This window comes from Octodon degus, unplaced genomic scaffold (assembly GCF_000260255.1).
Source record: "Octodon degus isolate 3935 unplaced genomic scaffold, OctDeg1.0 scaffold00046, whole genome shotgun sequence".
NCBI classification, from domain to species: domain Eukaryota; kingdom Metazoa; phylum Chordata; class Mammalia; order Rodentia; family Octodontidae; genus Octodon; species Octodon degus.
The window spans coordinates 5,076,645-5,084,769 of NW_004524622.1; the positions used below are offsets into that span (position 1 = coordinate 5,076,645).

Here is an 8,125-nt window from a genome sequence, read left to right on the forward strand (position 1 = left end):
ACCCTGCCCATGGGTTGTGATGGTCCACAGTCCTCAGCCAGACCACTGTTTTAGAGTGTAGCTACTAAAGCAGAGAGTAAAGCAATTGGATTTAGGGCTAACGCAAATCCAGAGCAAAAGAGGCTAGCATGTTGGTGCTGATTACAGTGTCATCCCAAGGGCAGTGGTGGAAGCTTGAGGATAATATTTGGTTCTCATTGGAATACTGACATGTTCTGATTTATGCTCTAATAAGAAAGTGATGAGCGTTTCATTGAGCAGACAGAGAGGAAGAAAATAAGAGGTTGGAAAGCTGGTCAGGCTCCATTTACTGCTTGTATGCTGACTCAGATCACTTTCATTCTTTCTTAGTGCGTGCTTGCAGCACACACTTGCATTGGTCGTAGGGTGTAGATGCTGTGCTGAGCTGAGATCGAAGCAGGTCCCCACCTTCCATGTCCCTTTGTCTCTGTTCCTGCCCCAGTTAGTTTTTCTTGATATAGTTCAGGTTTGTGGCATATAATAAATGTAGTTTTCTTAGGTAGTTGATTTTTTTCATAAATTTCTGTATAACTTGGTTTAGATTTTACAATTCTATGAAAATATGCATAATAGGGTGCTGATCCTCAATAGCAGTGCTGCAGAATGCTATTGAATATAGATGTTGGAGCCATAGAGACAACCATGCCCCTGTTGGAGTTATCTAGCCTCACTTCTCACCAGTATTTTCATACGTGATATGAGTGAGTGACTCAGAAAACTGATATCTGAATTAATTGTGTTACCACATAAAACTCTTTAAAAATCAGAGCCGTGGAAAGTGGAAAAGAAGTGGTTTTTTTTCCCCAGTATTGGGCACTGAACTTAGGGCCCTGTGCTTGCCAGGCAGGTGCTTATTCTACTGAGGTACCCCCCTGGCCAACAGAAGTACTTTTAAATCTCAGATCTGTGTTGAAATATCTTTGAGTAATGCTCTAATAAAAATCATTAAATTCATCAATGAAGAGAAATATAAATTTTTTGCCTTAAGAAGGTTTATATATTAGCGACTTTGATGTACAGTATTTGAGGACATCTCAACATTGTAATAGCTCATGTGTCACATGTATAGTTATGACAGCTGCCCGACACTAAACTATATCACCAAATAAACTTAAGATGTTTTCAGGGAATGTTTAGTTTAATTTTGAAACTAAAACTCCATGTATGACATATTTCATTACCACTATCAAGCTTGCTAATGAAAACTATTATTTTTCAAAAATTTAAATGGAAGAAATCATAATGGATATCCTCTGCTTCCTCTCTTGCATTTGTACAAATCAAGAACTTCTCCTCTCCCCACACTGGGCTGCTTGGGGCCTAATTCACGGATTGCCAGAACGTTCTATTTTTGACACAATGATTTTCCAACAATAAGAAATTATCTAAGAAGTACAGTCTGAGTTTCCCAACGAATGCATTTCATGGTCACCAGTTTTGCTCAGATTCACAGCAGCAGGAGCCAAAGGAGTGGCAAAGTTCCAGGAGTCAGTGAAGCAGACCCCACATGGGCTGAGGCAAAGCAGGCAGCTTCTTAGATGCCCTTTCCTTGTGCCCCCGTTGACATAATGGAGACAATTTGCTTGTGTTCTATATAAAATTCCAATCTTTCACCCAGAATAATGATTTTAACCACAAGAGAGGTTATTACTGTAATAATATCAATCAAATTGTCATACTAGAATATAACTCTGTGTTCACCCTTCTAATATTAGTCCTATTTATATGAAATTACAACATTTTAGGCAGAGGAAAGAGTAATTTACCCTTTTTGTAAAAATATTATGTCGATTGCATTTAAAAATTTTTAGAAAAGGAAATATATATTCTTATATGTAACTTGGGATATTAGTAAGGTCAAATATAGATTCTAGTGATCAAAGATATGTGTAAATAAATAATATTGCTTGAAGTAATTCTAAAAACACAAAGAGACATAATACTAGCCTTTCCAAAAGCTCAGGAAAACAGAAAAATAGTGGAATATGTGATATTTATTTGCAAAGCAAGTACTAAGGAAAATGTTTTTATAAGAATCATCTCACTTCAACTGGAAAGCAAGCCATCGAGGGTAACTTTCTTGCTCCTTTGCAAAGAGTCTCAGGGCACCTAAGGGCTTCTTCAAGGTAAAACTGCCAGTAAGCACTAGAAGTAGAAGGCAGTCCAAGTTCTGGTGCTCCTCAATCTGGTCGTCTTCCAGAATACAGTTGTATTACGCCTGTGTCTAGAGGACCCCAAAGCCTCATACAGTCAAGGTGAGGATTTTGCGAGGTGAGGGGCATGTGATCCTGGGCACATGGTGCCATGCTAGGCTCTAGGGCACTGGGATTGAGAGTGTGAGTGCTGCCGGTCCAAAGAGGCTCAGACAGGACAAAAGGGACCGAAAAACTCTGTTAATGTCCCTTGTTGCTTTTGCTATCTTGTACCCACCATGAACTGTTCCTCTCCGTGACACCACCTTGTCTTGGAGCCAGCTACTGACGAACTGAAACCTCCACAACTGTGAGCTAAGTTACCTTTTCCTTCCCTAACTTGTGGGTGTTGGGTACTTAGTCTCAGCACTAAGAAAAGTGATGAAGAAAACTTGATTTGCATGCATCTCTTGTGGGAGGTATGGCTGAAACATGAAATCATAAATCAGTGCACAAGCTAGTAAAGTTGTCATGTAATTGACTACAAAGTCAAGGTCAAGGGAATTAAACTGGAAGGGTGAATGAGGATACGATCATAATTAGCCTTGTGGAGGAAAAATAAGAACACAAACTGTGCCTGAAGTTACAGGGCATATGGACTTCAGGGGTGAAGTGGATGAAATGTGAAGGGCCATTGCAGGTATCTTGAAAGGGATGAGAGGCAGGGGGAGGTAGAGAAAGTGAATGACTAAAGAAGGTGACAGCAAAATGCCGAATTCCCTTTGATACTGAAGAGCCTCTGTGTCTGCTCTGATCAGCAGGATTTAGTGAACTTGCAAAACAAAGGAGAAGTGTGAAAAGATCCATGAAATAGTAACTTCAGTGGACTAAGTAAATGCATTATATCAAAATCATAGAAAATAAGAACATTTCTCATATTTTTAGCCCAATTCTTGGCAAATTACTAGAAATATTTAAGAACATATTAAAAGCAAATTTTTCTACCATATCACCTTGCCAGTTACTGTCCTCTAAGAACATCTAAATGAGATTAAAGTCAGAAAGGAGCTTGAAATGTTCAAGAGAGCCATCAGACCACCATGGACTTGTGATCCTGCACAAGCACAAGAAGGCCTGTATGGTGAAGCTCGTGTCAGAGGAGCTGCATTTGCAGAACACGAGGCAAATGCCTACGACGTGCAACGTATCCAAGGCATGCAGCGAGAGCCTTCCTCAGCATCCCAGGCACACTTGTTCTTGGGTATGAGGCATAACTGAGAGCTTGCATTCTACAGGTTGCAGAAATTTTGTCAGTTTGTCATTTCTTACCTTGCACTACAAAGAAAGGCCCCTGGAGCCACACCGTGAAGTCAGTTTTGAAAAACAACGAAAGCCAAAGTTGTGTGGAGGCAACCATTTCTTCTGTCAGGCCAACATACTGTACCTTCCAATCATTCTCTCAATTCACCTATTTTTTAAATCAAGTATAATCAATAAAATATCTGTTCTTGCCTAACCTTTGCAATACGCCTATCACTTAGTATACTCCATTGTTTGGTGATTTTGTTTTCCTATTCATTGAACAAGCCAGTCTTTCTAAAGTCAGGCTTTTCCCCTAAATTTTCACAGGATGGCTCTTTCCACTCTGCTCAACACTCCTCAGCACATGTGTCCTCGTCTCAGGGCTTGTCTGTTCATCCTGTCTAAAGTACCATCTTCCTGCTTAAGCAAAGCAGTCAGCCTCAGAATTCTATGGCTCGATCCCCAGACTCTCATGCTTCAGCAGGCCTGGCCTTAAGGCCTTCTGAGGTAGCCAAAAAAAAAAAAAAAAATCCTTCTGAACTTTAAAAAAATTTTAAAAAAGTAGTCTTGTCAGCCACCAAAAACTTGTTTTCTTTGCTTTGTAGTCCTTGCTGGTAACTACATAAACCTAATCTTTATATTGTTCAGATTTGTGTCTCCACGAGTCCATGTGCCTAATGACCTCTACTCCATCTTCTGTGCACATGGTAGGGCTTGATTGCATGAAGTGACACCCTCTGCCACACCTCCCCACCTTGGAGTCAGCCACGTATGAACTGAAACTCCGCAAACTGCTAGCTATAGAAACCTTTCCTTCCTTCATTTTGAGTGTCAGGTATTTTTGGGCCAGCAAGGAGAGGAGAACTGCTTTATAACAATGCATGTGGCAGGCAGTGAAGTCATAGAAACAGGAGAGATCCAAGCAGATAAATCCTCCACAGAGTCTTAGGAAGACCTCCCAAATAGAGGCAGAAATACGCCTCTGAGACGGGGCTCGAGCAAAAAGGCTCAAGGAAGGCTGAATACAAGGCTTTATCCAGTTATGGAGAGTAAGATGCATGTTCCAGAGGAAATGATTGCATAGGTGAAAAGGAGCTAACTACACGAATTTGAAGTACAAACGATTAGGAAGGGACAGTGATTCTAGCAGAGGAAACCAGCAGTGTAAAAACACAGATTTTAACTCTTAAGTATCTAAAAGTCCATGACAGCGAAGGAAACAACAGGAGCCATGCTGGGCCTGTCGGGAGATCACAGGCTAAGCTTTGCTTAGAAACCCAAATACTTGCATAAATTGAAACGCTCACACTCTAAGCGCTCTACGGCATGATTTTTATAAAATATGGTATCCCTGGAAAAGTTTCTAAAAATCTGTCCTCCAGTCAGGCTCATTCGATGTTGAGCCACCCTGGCCTGGGAGGAAACCAGCAGTGCAGGCACCAGTGACGGCATTGGGTAACAACTGGAGCGAGGGCTCTGCGGGAGTGCGGTGAGCAGAAGCAGAACGTGGATCATGGAAATTTAATTACAGGCTTAATACAATTAAGCCTCAATATCATGAGGGGATATAAATATTAAAAAATATAATCTTACCGCTGGGTAACAGGAAACACATCAGAGACAACTTGCATTATCAGTGTTAATATCTATAGCATCATCTAATATTTCATATGGATTTCACTAATAGAATTAGGAATGAAGTCAGGTGAAGAGAATGAGAGATCTTTCTCATTGCTGAAATCCATCGGCAGTGTGGCTCTCCATGCAGTACCCTGCCTGTCCTTCACTGGCCTGAACTATGCTCCCTTTAGACATGAAAAGCTAATATCTATGATTAATGTAATATGCTTCCTGAAAATCTAGAGATTTGACCAAGCAGGGAACAGCAGCAAATGCACAGAATTTTCTTTTACACTAATCACGAAAAACATGATTATGAATAAGAGATGGAGTCCTATATTTGGCACAGGATACAAATTTATGTAATAATCACTTCATTAGTTAGCAAAACCTTTTCTCTGGTATACATGCATAGTTTCAAGACCTAATTTACTATTTGCCTCAATTAACTCCGTCACTTGTGCTACATTTACAGTTGAATAATTCAATGTTTTATGTAAGTCTACATATTTGCTTTTCATTTCTTAAAAAAATTTTAATCTTTTATTTATGTATTTGGTACGGGGTCTCAATACACAGCTCAGACTTGTAATGATCCTCTCGTTTTCAGCCTCCCCAGTGCTGGGATTGCAGGCCTGCACCACCACGCCCAAGCAGGCCTCAGTGCTTGGCCAGCATGGCGAGTGGTCCCTGGGTCCTTGCACTTGCCAGGCAGGCACTTAGATGGCTGAGCTCTCTCCCCAGCCCTTGTTTTTCATTTTTAAAAGCTGATTCCCTTAATTTTGGCCTTGATGCACTTGTTTGCTTTTCTCAGATTCTGATACATATACAAGCATAAGTAGATGCTTTCCCTCTTGAATATATTCTATCTCTGTCATTTTGTTATGAATTTTTTATTTGCCAAATATTGAGAGACAGTCCTGGAAATTTATTTCATCATATGTATTAGAGACCTATTCAATGAAGCTATCAACTTTAGAAAAATTCACTTAGTCTTGAGGCAAGCTGCGCCGGGCATCAGCTGAGCCGGGTCCCTTTCCCGTCTGCAAGTCCCCAACATCTGCATCTCAGCCGTGAATAAAGAAAGGGGCTTGTGTGTACTTAGGTAAGTTGTCATTAGCAGCCAACAATACCAATAATTTGACACCTAGTTTGAACAATGAGTTATAGTTGTTGTTCTGGAGCCTTCTTCAAAAATGCACTCAAGGAAAGAAACTGCTGAACTGAACCGGAGAGTTTCCTGGGAGCCTAAATCCCTCTGCTCAAACCAGGGACTACAACAGGAAATCAATGTGAGTATGAGTGTAGTGGCAGGAGGAGCCACATAAAGACTATCTTAAGTCATATTTGAAGTCACCAAGAAAATGTCAGTCTGCCTTGACAATAGAATTTGGAGAGAAGGCGCTGAAGAATACTGGTACAAATGGGGAGTGAGAACAGTTCAATCAAGCCAGCAAGGACTTTTAACTTTGTCACAATTAGCACTTTGTTGATGTCACCGAACTTCAATTTTCTCATTTTTAAAATAAGGAAAGGCCTGGGGCGTGATACCCATACCCAGTCATCCAAACAGCCCTCTCTTCCCACGCCCACTCTGAGGCAACTCCTCTGAAGCATGGAGTGGCCCTGTGACTCACACCTGCAGCCACGGCTAGCAATGGAGCAGGCTTCTGCCGTCTGCCAGCCAGGAAACCTTGTGGCCTTGTCCTGAGGGGGGAAGCACTCCCTGGGGGGTTGCGGCTGTCATGGTGCTCTCTGCCTACTCGAATACAACTGTGCTCTGAGAGGCTTGTCTTATCACCTGGAAAAAGCACCAAACTTGGGGCTGGGAGCATCCCCTTGGAAATCCAGCCAGGTGAGCCTTCACCTGGAGCGGTCCGTTATACCACATTTGCCTAAAATGTATGCCCAAACCTTAAAAGCTGCTAATCACATTGCATTAAAAAAATAATAATAATATTTTAAGATATAACCAATTTTAGATATAACCAATGTTTTTGTATCACTTGATACAAGATTAGGGTGTGGGCCATAAATTTAACAAAATTCAAGTCCTTATAAAAAGAGACACTTGGATATACAGGCAGACACACAGGAAAACATCCATTCAAAGATAGAAGTAGGGTTGGAATAAGGCACCTTCCAGCCTGGCGCAGTGAGGAGTGCCGGCAGCCACAGGAACAGAAAGGGGAAAGAGGGCCCTGCCCCGAAGCCTTCTGTGTTGTGGCAGCGGGGGTGTTCTGATTTGCATTCCAACATCCTGAATTGGGGGGAAATCAGTGTCTCTTTGGAGTCATCATTTTGTAGCACATTGTTACTTCAGCCCTACAAAACTGATACAAATGCATTCCGGATACCCCATGAGGGCAGCCATTGGAAACCCTCAGGTTCTGCCAGGTGGGGCAAGTGAATCCTAGAACCAAGCTGCCGCTTTGATGTTGCTTGTGGTTATGGTCAAAGTAGTTGTTCAGATACCAGACAGAGGTGTGAAAAATGATGTAAGAATTGAGCGTTAACTGTTCCCCTCAATGAACCAATAGAAATTATTAGTACAATTATCTAGCTTGGGAATATATATATATTCCCTTCTTTCTTTTCTCCTTTCCTTCATTCCAGTTGTTCTTTCCTTTTGAGCAGTTTCTACACTGTTATTTTAGGCCACTAACTTTCACATGATTTATGCTCCTCATGAATGAGCAAGGACGGTTGGCTTGGCAATTATCAACAACGAGGTGCTGACAGGCGCACGACTAGCCCCCTGCAAGTACTCAAGGATGCTGAGCACAGTTGCATTTATACTCGCAAAATTCTAGCTGTATTTATTGATTTAGTACTTCATAGGTTGAAAATGACATTTCTGTGTTACCTCACTTTATCTTCATTGCAATCTTTATGGAAAAGAAAAATTTTGTTACATTCTTATCCTTAAAAAATGAGAAATTAAATCTTGTGAATTTAAGTGATTCACCTAGAGTTACCAAACAAGTAGTGGCAGCACTTGTCTTAAGTAGTAAGTCAAGTAAAGCAGACGTAGATGATAACTGCTTTCC

At 41.2% G+C, this 8,125-nt stretch overlaps 1 protein-coding gene across 1 annotated transcript in view; it reads right to left on the reverse strand.

Annotated features, from left to right (window-relative positions):
- Positions 1 to 8,125, reverse strand: part of Ctnna3 (catenin alpha 3) — a 1,779,311-nt gene that overhangs the window by 219,080 nt on the left and 1,552,106 nt on the right. The window lies entirely within an intron of this gene.